Source organism: Cervus canadensis, chromosome 10 (genome assembly GCF_019320065.1).
Source record: "Cervus canadensis isolate Bull #8, Minnesota chromosome 10, ASM1932006v1, whole genome shotgun sequence".
NCBI classification, from domain to species: Eukaryota; Metazoa; Chordata; class Mammalia; order Artiodactyla; family Cervidae; genus Cervus; species Cervus canadensis.
The window spans coordinates 7,076,904-7,100,785 of NC_057395.1; the positions used below are offsets into that span (position 1 = coordinate 7,076,904).

At 51.7% G+C, this 23,882-nt stretch overlaps 1 protein-coding gene across 1 annotated transcript in view; it reads right to left on the minus strand.

Annotated features, from left to right (window-relative positions):
* The window catches only part of GATA3 (GATA binding protein 3), a 29,800-nt gene extending 24,651 nt beyond the window's left edge, over positions 1-5,149 (minus strand). Inside the window, exon 1 of the mRNA XM_043479981.1 lies at positions 5,024-5,149. The gene's annotated coding sequence lies outside the window, so the exon portion shown is untranslated. The remainder of the gene's footprint in view (positions 1-5,023) is intronic.
* Between the last annotated feature and the right edge of the window lie 18,733 nt (positions 5,150-23,882).

Here is a 23,882-nt window from a genome sequence, read left to right on the forward strand (position 1 = left end):
GCTTGGGCGGACCCGGCCGCGCCGTAGAAGACAGAAATGAAGCTGGGAACCTGCGGGGCTGGGGGGCAGGGAGGGCGCAGAGCCGCAGCAAAGACCAAAAACTGCAGTACGGCCCCTAGGCCCTGGCGAGCTGGGGCTGGGGGAGGAGAAGTCCTTTCCAGCTCGATCAATCTTCCTGGGCTGCGATCGGTCAATAAAAATGGTGTGAACCGACCGCGATCGTTGTGCGTCTGGGGAGGAAGTGGAGGCCAGAGGTGCCGAAGCTGGCGCCAGCGCCCCGCACCAGTCCCGTTCGCGCCCAGGCGGTCTGCAAGCCCCAGGCCGGTGGCCAGTTCGTCGCCGGGAGCCCAGCGCGGTCCGGCGAGGCCTTTAATTGGGTGTCTCCATTTTTATAGTGGCCATTGTTGGAGCAATTAGCGAGAGACAATAAGCGCCAAGAGGCGTTTAATTCGATTCCGTGCGCCGGCTGCGGCGCTCTGGAAGAAGTGGCTGGCCCTGGAGGGAAGATCTGGTTAAGTGCCGGCTCCCTGCCTTGCCAGTCTAGTCTTAGATGTGGGAGTTCTCCAGGGGCAAGTTGAAAGCGGAGTGAGAGCTTTCACCCAAGTCCTGGACTGGGAGGATCCTGTCCCGGGTCTCGCTAGCCCCGCGGGGCGCCCCCGGAACCGGCGCGCCCACAGGCAGCACGCGTCCGGCTCGGGTCCCCGATTACCTGTTAGAGGGAGAAAAGCAAAGAGGAGAGGGACGTGGAAAACGGCCTCCTTTCTTCTTAGCCCTCGGACCCCCACCTCGATCACCCGAACCAGCCCAGTTTCCTTCGCCATTAGGGGAGGAGGGGCAAAGGAGAGAACCCCCTTCTCACGCGTACACACCTCGCCCTTCACCAAGCACGCCTCGCCACCCCCTTCCCTGCCTCGGCCCTCGGATTAGGTTACCGTGGCCGAGAGAGGATTTCTACTGGATACGAGAGTAGCACAGGTAAAGCTGTATAAACAGCTCGCCGGCTGCCGGGCGAGAGGGTTACGCGGGGGACACGGCTCAAGGCGCCACCGCCAGGCCCGGCTGAGCGAGCGAAGCGGCGGGGGAGCCCGCTCGGGCGCCGTGACCGAGACAGCGCAGGCTAAACACATATTACACGACATCTCTGCAGCTCCCCCGCCTCTCAAACCCCCTTTCTCTTTCCCGCATGAACTGAAATGCAGAAACTGGACAGTGGAATCACAGGATGATGGAGAGAAGCAGGCGGTGGGCAGTGCTGATGGTGCTGTTCAAATGAAATACAACTAGCGACCAGGGACGCAGAATAAAGGGGATCCCAAATTAGACTGGCAAAGGAAAGATGCTCGAGGTAGAAACAGCAAGGGGGAAACCCGCGGGAACGCAGGCGCAAAGCGCTCGCGGCTCGCGCACCGCTACTCCCGGCTCCCACGCCCACCCGCTCAGGCCCAGGAATCCCTGGAAAATGAGCCAGCGCTTTGGGGATGGTATGTGGTTTGATTTACTTTTTTTTTTTTTTTCCTCTCTCTCTCGCTTATTCATCTATCAGCTTTTAAAACTCGAAGAAAACCCGCCTGGGCCAGAACGGGCTACCAGAGAAGTGGAGAGGAGATGAGCCAGGAGATTACCGCCGCCCCCCCACCCCGAACCCGCCCCCAGCGCCAGGCCGGGCCCTCCAGCTTCGAGGGATCCTGGCCCTTCATGTGCAGCCACCCTTTTCTCCCGGGTTGAGAAAAACCCTGATGGTAGCGAGATAAAAATTGGGTGGGTAGGGGTGTAGCGGAAAGGTTGGAGGGGGGAGGGAGAGGAGAGGGGATTTCTCTTTTCGAGTTTACCAATGCACATGTCAGAGGGGTTGGCCACGGGGGGAGCCCCGGGGCTGGATGGGTGAGAAAGATTTCCCCTTGATGGGGTGGATCGAAATGACTGCGAGTCACCCTGCAGGAAGGGGGCACCTCCGACCTCTCCCTCCCTCCTGGCTTTAGGGGCCTAGGAGACAGGTGGAACCAGGAGAGAAGGGAAGGGATGGGGGGCACTCCAGCAGGTCCCCGTGGTGTCTCCGCCGTCAGAGGCCGCTTTTCCCGCCCAGCAACACCAGTGACTTCAGAAGCGGCCCGCAGCGCCTAGACCCAAGCTCTCACGATGTGGTTGGCGACCTCAAGTCAGGGCTGAAGCCTTCGAGACACCCAGGGAAGGGAGCAGCCACCGCAGGCGAGAAAGGAGTCAGCGGTGACAGATCCACCCACGTGAACTCCAGGTCCTCGCATTTGGGGGGCGCCGGCTCCATCTCCCTTCGCCTCCCAGGGTCCCGGCTTTGTCGTGGCCGCCTCACCGGCCCCGACCCTCTAGAAGCCCCGGGCCAGCCCTGAACCCAGCGCTAGCCGCCACCGACTCTCCTCCGACCGCTTCATTTTGACATTTCAGGAAGAGGAGGGCTTTCTCTTGGGGCTACTGTGTTTTTTACTTTTTAGGGTAGCCGGAAAACTGGGGTGTCGGCTGCTGAACAATGATAGTGCGCTTTGAGGGCTGGGAACGTCATGACCGGGACGGGGAAATGGAGAAAGGTAATCCGTGCCGACCAGAGGCCAGCTTCTAAAAGCACCAAGTCTTCCTTAGACACGCTGGAGACAGCCAGGTAAAGTCTGGGGGCCTCCCCGGCTCTCAGAGGTTCACACTTCGCCCAGCCGCCGCCTCTCCCCGCCGGGCCCGGCTCGCGCTGGGCTCTCTGCTGCCTGCCACCTCGCAGACCCCAAGCAATTTGTTATATAAAACAAAACAGCAACCACACACGTGTACCAGCACACCCGCAGTGACGGACACCCAGGGAGAGCTCCGCTCCAGCGCCTTGGGCCACGTTTCTTTCTGGTCCTTCCAACAGCCTCATCCCTGCCACCACCTCTAGTCCCAGCTGCCTGAAGCAGAAAGGGAGGTTCGGACTTCAAATCTGGGGCTCCCTTGGCCCCGCTCCCTGCGGTGGGTAAAGCACTCTCTAGTTACTCCCACCGTTAAGAAAGAATTGATCAGAAATATTTGATCCGCATACAAAGACGTACCACGGAAGGAATGCACTTTTCTGTGCGAAAGGCTCCAGACTGGGAGGAGTCCACACCTGAGCGCAGCCCAGAAATGGATAGAATAGCCGGCTGCAGGAGAGTCCTGGGCCTTCGGACTCAGCCCCACGGCCTTCTCAGGACCTCCCGCGCGGTTTCCGGCATGTACTGCCTTAACCCCGGAGAAAGCGGCTCTCAGCCACCCAGCTCCCTGCGTACCTGCCGCATTCCCGGCCTCTCTGGGTGGCCCTGCGCTGCTGGGCGTCACCTTAGAGAGGCTCCGCTGATGCGCCCTAGAGGCGCCCACTCCCCTTTCTTCACTGCACCCCCGGACTCACCCACACCTCATGTATCGTTGGCAAAAGGCAGGATGGCCACATCAAATTAAGCAAAAGGCAGCTTCCCAGTCTCCGGCTTTTGGCAGGAAAAGACCAACCCCAATTCTGATTCCCCGGGACTGGAGGAGATTCTGGTGTAGATGGGAGGATGCGCATGGAGGGGCGGGGTGCCGTGCGGAGCTTGTGTCCAGAGAACCACTCAGCCGGATTCTCAGACCCCAGCTGACTTCTCCAGCTAGGAACCTTAGGCCTGGCGGGACAACGCTGAGGGCTGGGCCTCCTGCCTGGTCCCAGGAAATTGGTATGGGGGCCCCGAAAACCCTACACCCACCTGGGTCTTGATTTGTCTGCCCTGGGTGCCATATCCCACCCCAGATTCAGATGGGCAGCAAACAATTCATTTCCTCAGGATCACACATTTTAAAGGTTTAATGGTGAGCCTGCTCCCCGCGACCAGCCATTTGGTCCTGCAAGCATCTCCTAACCAGGACTCTTCCTGGGTTGACTCTACCAGCCTGGCTGGTACCCCCCTGCCTCAAGCCTGACATGCAACCGACAGCCGCCCTCCGGGCACCTTTTCTGCCACAAGCGCTAAGGGATGAAAGGGCTACAAATGTTACTTTATTATTATTTGTTCCTTTAAAGTTCCTCAACCCCCACCCAGAACCCCAGCACTCTGGTGAATGTGAGTGACAAAAGAAGAAAAAAAGCACAGAGGAACTGGGAACCCAGCGGAGCGAAGATCCTGAAGGTTAGACTCCTTTCCATCCCTGCCCTGGACAGACTTACCCATGTCCACTTCCCAAGCACCCCCCAGTGTCTGAGAGGAGGGAAAGGTGAATAAAAGCAACTCTCAGATACTCTCCTGTTCAGATACTTTCTGAGAATGCAACTTCCTTGCATTTTAACATTATCTGTTTTCATTGGGAACTGCTTCCCAACGAGTGACTTCTTGGAGGTCTGCTGGTCCAACCTCCCTGGAGAAAGTAGAATCCTAGTTCCCTCTGCCCCTGCCACTCCCCACTTCCCCAGCACCCTCTCCCAGGCTGCGGTTTTCTCACCCACTTTAGGATGCTTCTGGAATCAAAGGTGCCTATCAGCCACTAGCTCCCCAGGGGATGGCAGATGCTCACACATCTGGGCTCCAACTTTCAACCCACAGCCACAGCTGTTTCTTTAATTGTATTCAGAGACAATGAGCCTAATCAGGCACTTGTGGGCAGAGGGAAATAAACATGAAATTGACACTCGGCAGCCACCTTGGGGAGAAGGCTGAACTGCTCATTCAGACTGGTTCTTTCCCCAACTCTCTGCCCTCCCTGAAGAGGAAAACATGTATCCAGCCCTTCCCCAGCCTTACCATCCTCTCCTATTTTTAATTTTTTCTCCACATGCCTAGTTCTACTGGCTCTTTCCTCCAAACATGGACAGGCACACATGCACACACCACACTCGCCCAAGGTCATTGCAGAAAGTCAAAGATTTCCAGAGACCAGAAAGAACAACAAGGACTGGGGTCTAGTTCATTTTCTTCCAGGGGCAGCTGTCCTTCTGGAGTGGAGACCGCCTGTTTATTCTCTCCACGTGGAGCAGGGAAAGCCCATGCAGAGTGAGAGACAGAAGATAGTGATATTCACTGACCTGGGTAGCTTGCTCTCGGCAGCCAGCTGTTTTTTATTTTTTATTTTTTTCCTGACTTGCTGGAGATCTGAAGGCAGAAATGACAGGCAGACCTGGCCACTCTTGTCGCTGCTGCGGTCCTCGCCGCCCCAGCGGCTTACGGCATCTCACGCAGGCTTCCAGCGAGAACTAAAACCAGGGTGATGTGCATCCTTCCTAGGAACCCCCCTCCCCCGCCTCCTGCTCACCGTAGAGAGCAGAGCTCTTCCGGGTTGCGAAGAGGGAAAGGGAGGGAGGGAGGGAGGCTGAGGGAGGAATGAATTTCACCCCCTTCTGCAAACAGGCACGCTGCACATCAGAAGTAAGTGACACCAGCAGAGTTGGGGGAATGAGGAAAGACTGTTTGAAATGTGACCAGCCCCCTGGTGCCTACAAAGTCCACTGTCTCTGGCAGGGCTGGAATTAACACTGTAAATGTCACTAGTAATGTTGCCTGGGTCACCAGCAACCATAGATAGAAAAGCTTTCAAAGAGTTTCCCTCCCACTTTGGAAGTGGAGACCCAGTGAAAGCATGTACAGGTAAACCTCATGGCCACATTTAGGCCATGGTCTCAGCCTCCCAGATCCTACCCCCCATCCCCTCCATCTGACTGTTCCACCGGTTCTGTATATGCTGACGCTTCAAAAATGAATACAATCCACTTTCAAGTACCTTCAGCCACAGCTAGTCAGTGAAAGTTAGGGAAAGCAGGAAGGTCAGTGACATCGATCTGGGCTTGCTGGCTACAACTTAGCTCTTCATGGAGGCCCTAAAAACATGTGAAGTAGCGACATTTGTGCACCCACTAAGTAGAAGTTTGGGGAGAGTCTCTCTAGGGGTCCCAACTCTTTCCAAGAAGACTTCTGGGAGAAATTAACCTTCTAGGAAAGTGAGATAAAGGAGCAAGAATCAGAGGTCACTCTGAAGATAAAATGTCAGAAGGAAAATGATCTTATTGGTCTATGCACCAGAGGGAACAAACTCCTGCCCTCAGCCTCACAAGCTCCCTCTCCTGTACCATCCCTACTTCTTCATGGAGAGGGGGGTCGTTGGAGATCAAAATAATCCACAGAGGGAGCCTGCCATGAATAAAATTTCTGCAAGAGTAAAACGAAACTCCATAAACATTGGGGTAGAAAGGTCAGCGTCCATTTGTTTTGACAGGCAGAGTTTTCCCTTCACAATATTTATACAATAGGAATATGGAGACTGACTTTAAAAATAAATCAGTCTTTGGGGAGAAATAAAAAAGAAAATGTGTCCACCTCTGGACCAGGAAGTCAAGAAGTTTCTTGGGCTGGAACCAGTTCGGTAGGAGGGAGTGGCTTGATCTGAGGGTTCCAAGTGTTCAGGGGTGGCTGTCCCCGGCGGGGAGGATGAGGCCATTGGTCAGCGGGGCCAGAGTGAGTGGGCAGAGGTGGGGCGGCGCCGAGGCGGGCAGGTGCCCAGCGCTGCCCCGGCGGCCGGCGGCCCGATCTGGGAAGGGCAGCTGCCTGCGCCTCGGATCCCAGCTTGCCTGCAGCCGCTCAAGGCCCCCGGACCTGGACACAGCACGCCCCGCTTTGCGCCTCGCTCAGCATCCTCCGGGGTCCAGGTTTAAGCCACAGGCGGGATGGGCGCGGGGCGTCTTATCCTTTGCCCAGATGGCCAGGAGACGAGCCGGGAGCCCCCCTGCCCCCGAGGAAGCCCCGAGGTCCGCCTCGCGTCACGGCTCAGCCCCTCCCCCGCCGGCGGCCCTGGCCCTCCCGCCTGCCGCCACCCAGCGGCAGAGCCACGTTCTCTGGCGCCGAGGCGCGGAGTCGGCACAGCTGCGCCTTTCGAGGGCGTCAGGGAGAGGTCACTCCTTCCCCCAACCTGTTGCCCCGAGCGAGTCGGGGTGCCGTGGGCTGTGCCCGGAGGGCGCCCGAGGGTGGAGCCCTTCAGGGTTCCCCGGCCACTGGCTCCTCCTGACTCCTGCCTTGTGGTGAACAAGACCCCCGGGCCCCGGAGGGTCATCGGCCACCCAGATGGCGACAGCTGTCTCCTTAACTTGGATGTCAGCTGTGCCCCCCATCTCGCCACCCACCAGGGGCCACTCGCCTGTTTCTGCAGCTCCCCAACTTCTGCGCCCGTTCGAGGGTCTCCTCCCTCCATCTCCTCCCTTCCCCATCACAGAGTCACCTCCAACCCGCAAGCCTTTTACCTTTAGCATCTGGATCCCGCCCTGCACCCCGCCCTGGGACCCCAGGCTCGCGCGCTCTCCGTCATCCCTCGACCCACACCCTCGTCGTCACCCTGTCCCCGGGGCGCGCCTGCGACCCTCCGCCCGGTTCCGGCCGGTCTGGCGGCCCCTGCCCGCGTTCCTTTTCCGCTGACGCGGGCACTTGCTTGTCTCCGGTCTAAAGTGACTCTCTGGTTCAGGGACTGAGAAACCTGATCGCTTGCACACAGCACCCCCATCGCCCCAATTCTACCTTTAGCGAAAGAAGGTTTAATTTAAGGAAACTCGACTGCCAAAAACACGGGGGTTTAAAAATAAAAAATAAAAAAATCCAAGGGACTTAATTAAAATATAACTGATTTTGAATTCAATGTCCAGTAAAGGGCAAGATTCTGAGAAGAAATGCCAGCTGGGCATTTCTTGTCATCTTGATGGACTTAGCAATGGAAAGTGCTGCTAATTAGGAATCCAGGAGAGAATTATTTCAGGATGGTTGGGGGAGATTTGATATTGGGGTGGGGTGGGCAGCGGGGTGAAGAAAGGACAGAATTTATCCTGAGAAGTAAACAAAGTGAAGAAAAGACACTGGTCACTTATCCAGAGGAGCTAAAGATTTATTCGGGATTTGAGGACACCCACCCCTGCACACGGTAAAGATGTGACTTTAATGATGCTACAAGTCACTTTCTGAATTTTAAAAGCTGCCACCGTGGCTTGCTGATTTGTGGTTCAGGTCTCTGTGTGTGCGTGCGTGCGTGTGTGTGTGTGTGTGTGTACTTGTGCTCATGAGGGAGAGAAAAAAAGACCCTCCCTTATTCAGGGGGTAACTGCCAGTGTTAAAAGCTGAGGGGCCTCGGATCCCCACGTGCTGGGAGAGGCTCCATCTTAACAAGTCCAAGGGGAGAGGGTGACTTCTCTCCCAAGGCTCACAAGCGAGCCTTTTTATTGACGTGTCCTTGCTTGGTGAGTACCCGGAGCACCAGGACCGGAAGGCAGGAACCCTGGCACATACAGAGGGCACTCAGGGGCAGCTCACCTGTGCCTGCACCCCAATGCACCCCCAGCACACACCACCGGCCTTTTAGCCCCTTAACCCAGGGCAGGTGATCCTCCTTCCTGGAGTTGGATTTAGAGGCTGAACCAGGAGGAGAAGTGTTCTGTGTGGCTCCAGGGCCTGGGGACTGCGCTGGGTCTGGGGCTCTTCCTGGAGGCAACCACGCCATCCTAATTGGCAGCATCAACTGCTTTCAATTCTGTGGTGGGTTGGACCACAACCCCACAAGCTAAGGCATTTGATTGGATTTTAAACATAAAGGGAAGTCGCTGGGCATGTGGCGGTGGAAAATGGATCAGTGAATGACTAACAGATAATGGAAACCCTGTGTCCCCGGATCTCAGCGATGGCAACACAGATAGGAATTTCACCTGTTGGATGAAGAAAAAGGAGACCCCGTAGGAAGAAAAAATCGCTGGCAGAATCTCCAGTCTTTCTAAGAATGTGCCGCCACTTAGAGTTGTTCCAAGCAGGGCTGGGGGAACCATGTATTTATTCTTTCAGGTTTCCCACATCCCATTTCTTTTCCCTAAAACACAGGTAATCTTTTCTCCTCCTGCCTATCAGCCTACAGCATCATTCCCCTTCTCCATTAGTCTACCTTCCTGTGAATACCCTTAGATTGACTTAGTTCACCTAAGTTCACTCTCTGCCAGATGAAAACACACACTCAATATTAGCCTTGGTTTAAAAGTTCCACTCTTTCAAGCCCATTCATTGAGATTTATTTTATTATAAATGTGTACGGTGGGGTGTTGGGAGGGAGTAAACAGATGTCTAGCGTGAGGACAGTTAGTTCTTTCATTTTCCTTTTCCAACAGAACATTTTTATTAAACTCAACTTTCTGATCTGGTACTTTGCCTATGTTCTTTGACCAAAACTGCAGCCTGGTTGGGGGGGGCGGTGAGTGGGTGATGGGGATCTGGATGGTATAGAACCATGGATGTCTCAAATGAAAGTTTCACAAAGCAATGACTGGAAATCTTTAAAAAAAAAAAAAAAAAACACAGAACTATTCCACCCAGGCGCCCTAAATAAATAGCCCCGTTTGCAAATTCCTATCAATTATTACGTGATGGGAAAAAATCCTATCTGAAAATAAAGCACGTGAACGTGGAGAATTTTAATTAAATCTTACTGTGGATATAATAACATGGAAGTGATTTTTCATTCGGCGCTTGCCTGCTCACCAGTGTTTTATGGCGTTTTCTTGCCTCTGACTTTATTTTAAAATATTAGACGAGGTGGAGAATTATAAACGACTCTTTCCTTATCTGTACTGCTCACATATCCAGGATCAGAGGAGCTGATTAAGAAAGAAGTCAGAGGCAACGTTGGATTCATAATGATTTGGAATAATGAATCCTTATCTCTGCTTTCCAGATTATCTGCCTTTCAGCTCCCAATGTTTTGTTACATGGGATAATTTATTGCATCTAATACATCACAATGAATCTGATGGTAGAAAGTGATGGCCGACGTTGTGAAAGGGGGCCCTTATTTTTTATCCCGGGGCAATGAAACTGCTTTTTGCAGTTTTTAATTGGGAAAATATAAGGTAGATCTGATAAAAAAAAAAAAAAAGAGCTGGGTATAATCTTGCCTGCTCCCGCATTACCGCTGCTCTTTAATTAGTGTGTCAATTTCAGGCTGAAATTAACAAGATCGACCTGAAACCCGGGCTTAGTTTCTCCCCAGCACCTAGATCCTAATTTTTAACATGATTTATTTTTATGAAAAAGGAGATAATTAATCATAAACATTGAGGAAAGCACAGAGCCAAGTTGAGATAAAATGCCATTTGCATCTTTATATAGAAAGATACCAATAATGTTAATTTTTCAGAGATTTCTTCACTCCTCGCCATCTCCTGCCCCGACTCAGCTCCCACCCTGACTGCTGCCCCCTCCAGCCTCATTCCTAGTAAACAAGAAAAAAAAAAAAATCAACTCCAGTTTCCTCTTTGGTATTCACTGATCTTTCTTTTAAGGGTATGTATTTTTATATATTGTCAGCTCCGCTGGCTTTGTCTGTTAACACATGCAGAATTTTACAGGTTTCCTTCCCTCCTCAGAGCAGTGGGGTGGGTGGATCGCCTGCTCTCTCTTCCACCTACCCTCATCATCTTCCTTCCATTTTAGAGTTAGAGAGAGGAGGACACACATCTCATTTAATGGTTAATTAGTTACAATAATTGGCATTTTTGTTTCTTTTGTCTTTTGCCCTAACGCCCAAGGAACAAAAGCCATCCGAATGCAACAGGCTTTCCTCTGTGCTTCTTCAGGACTGATTTCAGAATCCAAAGCTATACCCGGGTCCCCTCCTTACCCCAGATCGCCCTAGCCACCTCCTGGCTTCGGGAAGTAAGAAGGGGCAGGAGTCACTAGTAATTTGCTCTTTAAGCTTTTTGTGCCTGTTGATTACTTTCTGGTCGCTTGGATTAAACAATCGTTGCAAATATGCAAACCACTGAAAGGCGATTCATACATATTCGCTCTCCAATTGTTCCTCCTGACGTCAGATCATAATTTCTTGGTAATTGGATGGCTTGCACCCGAATAATGTGCATCTGACATTCTCCACGTTTGCTCTGGGTTGTACTAGATTTTGTACTGGGAGTGGGGGGGGGGCAGGGAGGAGGAATTGTGTTTTGTTTTGTTTTGTTTTTAAGAATTCTTTTCTGTGCACTGTAGTTCCTACTGCCTCCCTTCCTCGCCTACACTTAAGAATATTTGCTTTTAAAGTGTGAGGATATGGGGTTTGTTTCTTGGGAATACGATTTCCCAGGCAGTTCTTGAGTAGATTGAAGAAAGTTGAAGACAGGCTGGTAAAGACGGAGGAAATGGGGATACAGTTGGGGCAGAAGCAGGGGTGAGGGTCTGTGGAGCCAGAACCACTTCTCTCTCTCTGCTCAGATCTGCAAAGTGTCCACCTCTGTCACTTCTTCACGTCACGCTAGGTTCTCAGCTACCCTGAAGTCAAGTCTCCATTCCTGACCGTGACCCCACACACTCAAGCCGAGTAGGCACCAAATCATTAAAAGCTTGAAGCTTGATTATAAAGATATTTCAGGTTTTAGGCAGGTGGTCCCAGAGAGAAACCTGACTTTCTGATATTTTCTCTTTCCCTCCACCTCGGCCTCAGTTCAGTGGACCTAGACCTCTAGGTCTTATTCTGTATCCAGTGCTTTGGGATTGCCTCTCCTTCCCCCTCTCTCTCCCTCCCGACCCCCTCTTCATCCCTTCCCCTCTTCCTTTTGCTCTCTTTTCCCTCTCTTTAGGACACATCACTCCAAGAATTTCAAGTATCAATTATAAGTAATATTAATTTCTTGGCCCCAACCAGTGAAGAGCAGATGATCTGATAGGAGTATAAAAACGGTGCTTCCCTAGATGAAACAGACCAGTGGAGCCTGCTGGGCCGATTCCCATGGCCAGATGAACATTCAATTTTCCGGCATTATCTCCGCACTTAAACTCGCTTTCTCCGTTTCTGTGCCAAGATAAATTTGCATAATATTTGCAGCTGTAATTAGCTGATGAGCATCTCCTAGCCTCCTCCTTTTGTTTCTCTCTGCATTTGGTCTTCCATTGATGCTACGTTTGATCTTTAATATTATAGGATTCCCGATAGAGGACCGCATATCTTATCTCCTGGGCTCCAAAATCTTTTAAGAAGGATGGGGGGGGGGCGGGGAGAGGGAGAGTGTAGGGAGAAGGCTGAGTGGGGCAAATGAAGCCTCACTAATCACAGTTGAAAAAGGTTATGATGGCAGAAGGTGTAGGTAGTGACAGAACAATGAGAGAAGTGGAGAACCATGGGGGGGATGGGAGGGTTAGGAGGAGCCTCTGGAAATGGGGGAGTCTGGAATGAATAGGTTTATTTAGAGAACGCAGGAGTGCGGTTTGGGGGCTGGGCTGAGATCTGGAACACAGATAGGTAGGGAAGTGTGGTTGGCATCCAGCCTCAAAGGGTATGGCCCTTGCTCCGTTTCTGGGGAACCAGTCTCTGCCCATCCAGAGTCCGAGTAGGACGCTCTGGTGGGTTGCTCCCTTCAAGCAGAAACTGGAGCTTTTGAAACCAGGCGACACCTTTATCCGCTCATCTGTTTGTCTCTGTTAATAGAGACCAGGGCACTCCTGAATTTCTAATACACCACTAACACTTCATTCCCTCCAGTGCTGTTTAAAAGAAATGAAAGCCCAGCAAAAAAAAAAAAAATTTAAGAAAAGGGGGAAAATGAAAAGAAAAAGATACAAGGGACTAAATACAAGGAGAGGGGAGTCGGTCGCACTGAATAGCCTCGACTCCATAAGTGGAGCAAAACCAGAAAAGTGACCCCTTGCCTGGGTTGTCATTGTTGTGTTCTTTTTCCCCAAACCAGGAGTCTTCTGACTTGGGTGGCGGCAGGGTGGGAGGGCAGGAGGATTAGAGGAGCCACTGGTTGAATTAGTATTTGTGGGAATCCGGAGGGGAGAGGGAGAAAGGAAAGGAAAGAGGCAGAAGGAGGGGGAAAAAAGAAGACAAGAAAGAGTCGATTTCCATGCCAATCATCGGAACAAATAGCTAACATTTAACGTTTACACCCGCACTGGCGGCGCCCTGGCGCTCCGAGGACCTGGAGCCGAGCTAAAATGTCCCGAAAGCCTTTGGAGAAAACGAGTTTCCAGCTATCAGGTTCTCCCCGTCCCCCCTTCCGCGAGGCTTCGGTTTCAGGCTGGACTTGTCCAATGTCTGCGTCGCTGCTCCGAGCCCCCAAATGAGTGTCAAGGAGGCGAATATCAAATAGCGCCGGGGTCAAGGCGATTTAGTTAACCGCGCGGGGCGCTCGGGACTTGAAACTTGTGTGGGACTCCGGAAGGAGTAAAACAGGCGGAGGGAGGGCTGGTGAATGAATGAATGATGATGAACTGATGAATGAATTAGTGGAGAGGACACCCAGGCACTCGTGGGGCTGAGAGCGCCTCCATGCACTTCCTCTCCCCCGCAGGGCAAAAAGCAACGCTCTAGGTTGGAGAAAAGTTCCTTAAAAAAAAACTTTAATTTTTTTTATATCATGAAGCCAGTTTTCTAAAGCCAAGTCAAGCCATTGGGCCCTTGTCCGGCCCTTCATCGTGTACCTTTTAACACTGTATTGCCTCAAGGCCTCAGGGTCCCTATCTGCCAAATTGATGGGGCAAGACCAGAGGATGGTCAAGGTCCCTTCCTTCTGCTTTGAAAAAGCAGGCTGCGGGCCCTGGGAGGTCAATGGGAAGGAAGGGGCGGGGGGGGGGGTTGCGGAGGAGACCAGGTCCGCAACCCCAATGCGCCCTGGAGACCCCAGCACTGCCTCCGACCCAGTCTGGGCCACGGGCGCTGACCAGACAGACTTCCAGCAGCGAGAGCTTCAAACTCCCCCAGTGCAACTGTAGGGTCCCCCCCTCTCCACCCCACTCCCACCCCAAGCTCGGCCGCCCGGAGCAACAGCACTTGTTCTCGATTATTCGATTATTCTCGGGCTCGCCGTCTAGGGAAGTCCGGCTCGTCCTGCCTCGGCCCACTGACTCCTTAGGCGCGCTCTGCGCAGTTTTGTGCCTCCTAAGTTTGCAAGAGAGCATCCTCTTTGGGGGAGGAAAGGCGGAGGCGGCGGGGCGGGGCGGGGTGGGGGGGTGCTGGTGTGTATTGAGGTTTCTTTCAAAGTTCCCAACTCCAGAGCCAGAGCGGAAGTCCAAGCGGACGCAGCCTTCAGCTGCACCGCGCGCCGGGTTAGTAACCGATTAACCCAAGCCTGCTCCTTAGGATTTCACGGTGTCTTTTTTTTCCCCCTTTAGTTTTGAAACCCGGGTTTCTGTGCGCGAGCGGGGGAGGGAGGACGTTTGCACGTGCGCTGATCTGCGTGCTCCGGCGTCGGAGCCTGTGCTCTGGAGCTGGGAAGTGGGAGCGGGGAGGAGACCGCGGCTGGGGTGGGGTGGGGAGTGTTAGCACCAGACTTGGTGATTTGATGATTTATTTCCCCGAACCCTGAGTGGAATATCGGGTGGAGGCAGTAGGCAGGCGGCAAGCCGTTGCTTCGGAGGCTAGTCAGGCTCCAGGACTGGCACCCCGGTCTCCATTATCCTTTCGGCCTCGCCCCCCGCCCCCATCAACTCGGCCAGACCCCTACCTCCCACCCCTCGGGCGCAGTTCGGGGTCTGTCCGAGGCCGAGCGCCTGGACCCTGGCCGTCCAGTACGGTGCCTGAGGAGTGGGGGTCTGTGCAGGCGAGGGGGGAAGAGCTACCCACGACCGAGGTGCCGAGACGTGCGGGGTGGACTGGCAGGGGCGGGGTGGCGCTGTCTACTTAAATAACCCTTCTCTTGGTGAGTCCCTCTTCTCGCTGTAATTTTCAGCGATAGTCATGAAGACTAATCGCGATGCTACTTTCCCCCTTCTTTCTCAAATTAAAAAGAGAGAGAGAGAGAAAAGCGCACCCAACTCCACTAGCGTTCGGGTTGTGGAGAGAAATTCTCCAATAGAGCAGTGTAATTTCTCAGTTGATTTTGATTGACACACTGTCCCTGGGATCATGTGTTAATCCCTTCTTCACTCAAGCCTTTTCATAACTCATTTCTCTCTCGCTAGATGGGGACTCTGATGGTTACCGAGGCAACCACGATAGCGCTAAGCTATTTCCCTCTCTGCAAGGAGACCATTATTCCGCATGCATAGGCCATTTGCAACAGAGGTCGTCGCAAAGTCATTCACAACACAGCACACACGTTTATTAAACTTTTATTCTCTTTTTTCCCCCCAACACAGAAACTAGTTTGCCCTTGTACGGGGGAGTGAGGGATCATTGTCCTACCCCGGGTTGGCAGCCACTGCTCTTGAGGGCGCGGGTCCCTCGCGGACACTCAGCACCCGCCTCCGGCGCGCGGGGGTCAAAGGTCCCTCCACTTCCCCATCTGCCCTTTGAGTCTTCTCTGACGCCACCTCTGGGACCTTGGGATAAGAAGAGGCAGGGGCAGCGTCTCAGTACAACCGGGAACCGGCCTCTTCGGCCGCGCGACCTCCGCCCGGGAGGCCGGGACTTCGCCTGCCTTCCGATGCGGGCCCCCCCGTTTCTCGGAGTTCCCCCTCGCCGACATCCCCTTTCTCCTCCCCGCCTGGAGACCTGGGCTCTCCGGGGGCCTCCTGCTGCGCTGGCCGCCCTGGCATCGGAAAAGCTACCTGCCCGTAGCGCTCGGATCGTGGGTTTCTGTTCCCATTCTGGCCACGAAAAGGGCCGGCGAGGCGCCCAGGCTCCGGCCTGGCCCCGCACGTCGGGGGCGCCGGGAAACGGATGGGTTGGGTCCCCAGACTTCTGGCCGAGGGTTGCGGCTGGCGGGAGGGGAGTGGAAGAACCGGACTGTCTGGGGCGGTCAGTCAAGAGCATTATTACCCCAGACCCTTCTGGGTTAAGGCAAACACAGCAAACACCTGTCTTCCCTGCGCGGGAGCTCCCCAGAGCCACAGGGCAGCTGAGAGGGCCCGGCATCCCCGGCCACTACTTGCATCTTCTCCCACTTCCTCCCTCCCTTTCTTTTGCCCCCCTTTGGTCCCTCCCAGCCTCTGTTTTTTATGGGAGTAGACCCACAGGGGCCCTAGGGTGTGGGTCTCTAGCTTATGGGAGGAGACAGGCCTCCACCAGCCCCAGGCGCCCTCACCGCCTTCCCCACCTGAACCCCAGCTCGCTGAGGTCCCCCAGAGGATGCACCTGCCTCACCCACAGCCAGGGTTGTCCCCTGGAGCCTGTCCCTACCCTTCTCCCCCCCGCCAGGACCGGCTGGCTGGGAGCTGGCTCACTGCCCTGAAGGCACCAGCAGAGAGCACAGAGGTGGAGGCAGGCAAAGGTGTTGGGGGGTCGGTTCCCAGGTCAGCATGTGGCGGGTCCTCCAGAGGGCCACGGGGGTCAACCTCCCCAAGCCCCGGGTTGCCCACCTTCTGTCGAGGTCCCACAGGTGATACTGAAGGCCGGAGGGGATGCCATTTGCACGGGTGCCCCCTCCCACTCCATTCTGTCCCCAGAGAGGGGAGTTGCTTTGTTCAGCCTCGGAGGTGACATCACCTGTCCCATGGGGAATGCAGCCGGCTGGGGTGGGAGGTGCCCGAAGAGCCTGTGATCTGGCAGGGCAGGGGTGCTGGGGAAGGGGCGAGGAGGGACCCTTCCCCAGGGGGTCAGCCAGCTCATCCTGGGCCCTCCCCTTGCCACATCCACAGACCTCCCCTGGAAAGGCATCTGGAGAGGGGAATTTCAGCCACAGCCTTCCCAGGGGGTGTGGGGGTCCCGGAATCTAGAGCCCCGGGCAGAGGGTTCCAGGCTGGGGAACTGAGTCGGGAGCCGGCTGGGTGGGCGGCAGTGGCCCAGCGGAGCCTTCAGGAAGTGGGCTGTGTGTAGGCAGCTGGTCTCACTTTTAAGGAGGAGACCCCAGCCACTGAGAATGCAGCTCTGGGGGGCTGGGAGCGGAGCCAGGAGGAAGCAGAAAGAGTTCCTGTCCTGACTGCTCTGCAGGGAGCTCCGAGGGTCACAGCCAGGCCACACACCCCCCTCTGAGCTGTGCCTGGTGTTGGCAGGAGGGTGGCAGAAGCCTGAGTCTGGGCGAGGGTTGGCTTGGGTTCGAGGCACCTGAGGAAGGGGAGGAGAAAGACTGCATGTTCGGGGGCCAGCTCCCAGTGCCATCAGGCTGGGTTGGCTTTAGGCCTGGCCATCTGATCTCTGCGAGTTGGAAGGCACCACACGTCACACAAACTCATCACCCACCTGAGTTATTTCGGGGGAAACCAAACTGATAAAACTCTGTTCTAAGGAAAGGGCTGTCCAGGTTACAGGAAGCCCGGCCACTTACACCAGAGGCCACAGCAGTCGGGAGATGTTACGACAGCATCTGCATCCATCATAAAATACATCGGTTATGAAATACTGCTTATTAAAGTCCAAACCCCTTGTAAGATAGGTTTATTCCCATTTCACAGGTGACCCAGCCTGGCTGGTCACGACGCCAGCCCTCATTACTGCTCCTGGGGCTTCACTGCTTCCAGGAGACCTCAGTGTATGCTGGGGAATGTCCATGGGGTTACCGGCGTATTTCTGTGTCTTCATCCTTCCTTCCTGTAACCTTGTGTTTGCCTGATGGGCACCCTGCTAAGCTCTGAGACAGGAAACTGTCCCCCGTGCCCAGGTAGAGTCGGGGGCGGGGGTGGAAGGACAAGCAAATGGATCACTTGAGATGCAATAAACAGCCTGTAACAAGCCTGCTCTGTGAGAACAGAGGACAGAAGGCTTGGGCGTGTCCTCGAATGTCCACCAAATTGGGAAGCTGGATCTGGCTCTTGGGGTGCTCACAGTGCAGGGTAGGCAAGGAAGAGATTTTCCAGAAGTAAAGAGGCAAGTTCAATAGCACTGGGATGGGGTGGGGGGTGGGTGGGGAAAGGGCCTGGAGGGTTGGAGAAAGGATGAGAAAGATGTTGGGGGGGTGTTCTCAGGTGATGCTAGTGGTGAAACACCCTCCTGTCAATGCAGGAGACATAAGAGATCGGGTTTGATTCCAGGATCGGGAAGATCCCCTGTAGGAGGATATGACAACCCACTCCAGTATTCTTGCCTGGAGAATCCCATGTTCAGAGGAGCCTGGTGGACTACAGTCCATAGGGACGCAAAGAGTCAGACACAACTGAATCAGCTTAACACACGTGAGCAGGGGAGGAGTGGGAGGGGTCAAGACTCAGGGCAGTGAACTGTGGAGTCCAGCTAAGTGGCTTTATCTGGTGGGCACTGGGGAACCAGTGATGGTTCACGCAGAGGAGCAGCAGCATCAGAATGAATGAAGTTAGAGATTCCACATGCCATTCTGATGACAAGTCTCCCCCTGCCCGCCCCCCACCCAGTCACATGCCCAGAACTAAAGTGTTTGCCTCAATAATTTCTAGTTGTATACAGCAACTGAGAAATACTCTGCCTCCCCCCCACCCCCCCGCAAATGCTTAGGCAAAAGCAACACTTACACCGAGGCTCCTGGGTCTCTGTGCATTTTCTCTCGATGGCTGCTAGGGACCCTGGTCCCCCCGGCTCTTGTGAGTGTGCTGAGAGCAGCAGCCCTGGTCGCTGGCTATGATGCAGGCACATCCCTGCCTGGACCAAAGGCACTCTGACAGTTTCACGGCCGTGACAGAAATCAACTAAAACCCTGAAGGCAAGCGGTGACACCACCTAGAACACCACACGGCACCGTGACTGTGATGGCAAGAGGCGGGGAAGCCGCTGCCCTCATGAATATATGGCAGGTATCTACAAACCCTCACGCTAATTGATGGGCTCCCTATATATCATCCTAGATAAAGGGCCCCTGTGCAGTAAATGCTGATGTTGAGAACACCCTGATAGGGCTTTGTTAACAAGAAGATAACAGGAGAGCAAGATATGTTTGTTTAGCTGCCTATAGATAAACCCAATAGGTCTTCGTTAACTTTTCATGACTGATGGCAACCGCTAACCATGATAAATAATCCTGCGACGGGGAACTTTATTTAAAGTGCCAGAAATGGGACCTACATTTTTAGCTCTTTTGAATTAGGAGGAAGTATTTTCTGAGTGTGAGCACGCCTATGTGATAGTACACCCATGCCCAATTTTCACTAAATAATTTAAACCATCGGCTGAACCCCTGAACCAAGTTGACCTTTGGTACTTTTTTCAGGGTTTGCTGTGTTTCAACCTCACGGAAGTGGAGCAGATCTGAGGGAGGAACTGGGTTTTACAGAGTGAAATCTAGTCCAAAAAAGTGGCAGAACCTTGGGAAATCAACACAAATGTTTTTGGAGCAGCTACAAACAGGTAAAAATGCTTCAATATTTTGAAAAATATTCCTCAGTATTTGTTAGGAATATGGTGGCCAGAGATGGCCCATCTGTCAACATATAGGAAGTTGCAAAGTCTTCTCCAAAACTGATGGCTGCATAAAGATTTATTTTTCAAAGCTAAAGAGGTAAGCTTCTCACTGTCTTAAACGATGTCTTGATACATCATGCTTTACCTAGCGTCTGACTCTTTGCGACCCCATGGACTGTAGCCCACCAGGCTCCTCTGTCCAAGGGATTCTCCAGGCAGGAATACTGGAGTAGGTTACCATTTCTTCCTCCAGGGGATCTTCCTGACCCAGAGATCGATGGGTCCCCAAATCAGGCTGTGTCCAGAACTCACCCCAAATGAAATCCTACAAGTGCGTGGAAGGCAGCTATTTCATAAACCTGCTTCCAAAGAGACCAAACTTGTGTGCCATTGGAAAAAATGATCATCCCACTGTTACCTTTCTTGAAATCTATTTTTCTTTTTCTTTTTTTTTTTTTTTTACTAAAAGCATCATTTGAATTTTATCTTTGCTAAAATGCTAGGAGGAGTGAGGCATCTGACCTGATGGAATAATCTTCTGTAACTTGCAGACTAAACAAATTTGATGGAAGAAGTGACTCTGGGTCTCTAAAGTGACCCAAATTTGCCACCAGTAAATGGAGATCTCAGATGAAATGATGTTTCTGTTAATAAAAAGAATATGAAGTGGAATTTGTTCTAATGTAGAAAAATGATTGCAAAAGTCACAGGTTAAATATGTCCTAAAGTGCTAGGGAAAGCTTTCTGTCTTTTTTTTTTTTTTTTCTGATGTGTCACAAATAAGAAAGAGCTATTGTAATTCAGGTCCGTTTTTGGGCTCCCTCTCTGGGGCAGCTCGGTCCTGAAAGCATCAGATTTGATGCCCTAGACTCCCTGGAACCGCGAGTTCACATCCCCAAGGGCTTGGGCTCAACCCTTCCTCCTTCCTGGGCAATAAATAGCATGGAAACCAAGTTATCTGTGTGGCCAACTTTCAGGAAAGACCTTGAAAACAGAGACGGGGTGGACCTGAGCGGTCACGTGCTGCTTTCCATTACCCTGGGGTTCACTGCAGGGTGGCTGCAAGCAACCGTCCCGAAGCAGCTAAGTGCCCCAGCGATCCCAGGAGATACTTCTCGTGGGTTTCTAATAGAAGGCCGGTTCAAAGCCTGCCTAGACTCGGAGGCAGCCGGCTCCCTTTACCCTGGTGTGAAGCCATTGGGTGGCTCCATCAGATTAGGTGTGAGACAGGGGGAGGGAATTCTGAATGTTTGCCGGTACATCCAGCTTTCAGTGGCAGGTCTATGGTGCCTTCGTATCTTAGCACTCTATTTTGTATTTGTGATTAGCGGGTTGGCTTAGGCACAACGTGATTAATCTTTCTTCCTTTCTCTCTGGCTCAAAGTGACGGTGCCCTCACCTGAGTTTCAACAGTCAAGTCACTGAAGCCATGGCACATTTTTTTAAACTTCTGCCACTTCTTTACCTAAGGGGCACCGTCTCCACTTGAGCTTTGAATAGATTGTTTGCCCAATTTCTGACAGGACTCTACTTAATATGAAAGACCAGCTTTTCTTGTGGGGAATAAAAAAATCAGACAGTGCCAGCCAAGACCATCAAATGGTTGGGCTGAGGTTTGTTTTAGGTTCCTGAGCTGTCATACATAGCACCTGAGCAGTGACTGGACCAGACGGCTCTCCTGGGCCTTCGCTTACTATTTCCCCAAATTATTGCTTTTCCTTCTGACCTTTGAGCACCAACAAAACATGAGTAACAGCTTAGTGAAGCCAGATTCTTATTTCCAGCTGCATGATGCATATGCAAAATGATGGCCATGTGATGTGACTTTTGTGTCTGTAAACTGCACAGTTTCAAAAATTACACAGGAAAGTTGATGTAGGAAGTGTTGTGAGCTACAGGTTGTAATCACACCATGTATCTTTGTATAAACATCCTTCAGATGAGTCTGTATCCACAGACCTCTGAGAGACAAAGTGGGCTGCTCTCAGCATTAACCAGTTCTTTGGGAAAGGAGGTGAATAAACTTCTTACGGCAAAATACTGTCTTTTGAATTCGGTCAGGATTTCTGCTGCATTAAATTGCTGTATTGTCTGTGACCACGAACTGAAACATGGGCTAGCTTGGTTTGGGCAGTCTGGGTAATTTGAAGCCCTCCAAGAGGGCTGAGTATTTTGTAATCAATAAGCAAAACTTCTCTGTTGTTTTTACTGATTTGAAACAAAATTCAGTGACAATGATTTGTCTGTAAAAACATTCGAACAAATAACTAACCATCCAACAAATAATGTAGCTGTTGAAAGGGTCTATATTATCTTCAAGATGCTAGAAGCAGCTTGGAAGCAGTTCACACGTCCATGGATTCAGTGTATGCATATGAACAAGTGCGTTCCTGTTAATGGTTGAATCAATGTGGTAGAAAAAGTTCACTACAATCTTATCCAAAGCACCGAGAACTGGTATTTTGTACATAGAAGACTCCTGGATACATAAAGTATGGACTTAATGAGAAATTGTTAGTAAGTTGAAAACATTAAACTCTTTATGTTTTCTTGCCTTTCCCCGTCTATTGACAATAAAGCTACATAAATGCCTCTATATGCCTTTAAGAATATCCTCCCGTGCAGGAAATGTTAGGGAATATACCCACCTGGGCAGTAGCTGTCTGCCACCCCACCGCTATACAGCCACTGTGCCTGCTAAAGACATGCTCTTCTGTTCCTCCTAAAAATGTGCTCTTGTGAGAGATAAACAGCCTGAACATGATGTGCCTATTTTTTTAAACTTATTTTTAATTGGAGGATCATTGCTTTACTTTTTTTAAAATTTATTTTTAATTGGAAGAAAGTGCTTATTTTTTGTATCCTGGTTTTATTTCAATTCTTTAACTGTAAGCCTATGTTTTTTAATGTTATTTTAGAATAAATCCACACCTTAAAAATGCTGAGGGTACTGGATCCCATGTGCTGCAACTAAGACCCGGTGCAGTCAAAGAAAGAAATAAATACATTTTTTTTTTTTTAATGCTGAGGGCAAGTCATTTCTGACGGGGTTCCTTGCATACAACACATAGACTACTTCACCCACAGACCTGACACCGTAACAGACACTGGATAGATTTGATGTGTCCCTACCTCTGAAACGGAACTAATTTATTTCTAATATTTCAAGTCTCAAGCCCAATGAGAGAGCTACAAGGAGCCGGTAGATCTCATGGGACCTCTTTGTTTCAATATGACGGGGCTGAGGCCCTGGGGAGAGTTGGGCACAGGCTCAGAAAATGAGGCTATGATGTCAGAGCTTCCTGGCCGTATACAAGGTCAGAGCTCTGTTGAAGGAGCAAAGAATGTCCACAGTCATGCGTGTCCCAAAGCTGCAGTGATATGCTAGCGACTGGCTGCCTGTGCTCACCTACATTTCAACTGGTTAAAATTACTTTAAAATTAAAAATTACTGTAATGTTTTTTGGTTAAAATTAATATATCTTTTTTTATTTCAATTAGTTAGAATTAAACAAAACTAGGGATTCCCTGATGGTCCAGTAGCTAAGACTTGGTATTCTCAGAGCAGGGGGCCTAGGTTTGATCCCTGGTTGGGAACTAGATCCCAAGTGCCATGCCTCAACTCAAGATCCCACACACCACAATTAAGACTCGGCTCAGACAAATAAATGAACAAATTTTTTACTAAATAAATATTATTTTAAAATTAAGCAAAATTAAACATTCAGTTTATTAGCTGCAGTAGCTGCATCTCAAATGCTCCACAACCCATGTGGCCATGGCCCCTATATTGGACAGAACAGACGTGAAAAGAAAGACGTGTCCATCTTCACGGTCTGAGCCGGGAGATGAATGCAGTGACCCCAGAACACAAACGCTTCTGTGTGGGAGAGATTTCTAACCACATGGGGAAAGGGTGCAATGGCAGATCCTCCACTAGGGGGTGCTCTAGACACCAGTGCACCCTTCGGCTGGATCACATTCAGAGGGTGCTGAGAAATTCCTGTTGGTTAAGAGAAAGTTGGGTTTCCTTCCTTTCAGTTCAGTTCAGTCCTGTCCGATTCTTTGCGACCCCATGGACTGCAGCATGCCAGGCCTCCTTGTCCATCACCAACTCCCCGAACCTACTCAAAACTCATGTCCATTGAGTCAGTGATGCCATCCAACCATCCCATCCTCTGTCGTCCCCTTCTCCTCTCGCCTTCAATCTTTCCCAGCATCAGGGTCTTTTCCAATGAGTCACTTCATCCAATCAGGTGGCCAAAGTGTTGGAGCTTCAGTGTTAGCATCAGTCCTTCTGATGAATATTCAGGGCTGATTTCCTTTAGGATTAACTGGTTAGATCTCCTTGCAGTCCAAAGGACTCTCAAGAGTCTTCTCCAGCACCATAGTTCAAAAGCATCAAGTCTTCAGCCCTCAGCTTTATGGTTCAACCCTCACATCCATACATGACTACTGGGAAAACCATAGCTTTGACTAGATGGACTTTGTTGGTAAAGTAATGTCTCTGCTGTTCAATATGCTGTCTAGGTTGGTCATAGCTTTTCTTCCAAGGAGCAAGCGTCTTTTAATTTTGAGGCTGCTGTCACCGTCTGCACTGATTTGGAGCCCCCAAATACAAAGTCTCTCACTGTTTTCATTGTTTTCCCATCTATTTGCCATGAAATGATGGGACCGGATGCCATGACCTTCATTTTTTGAAT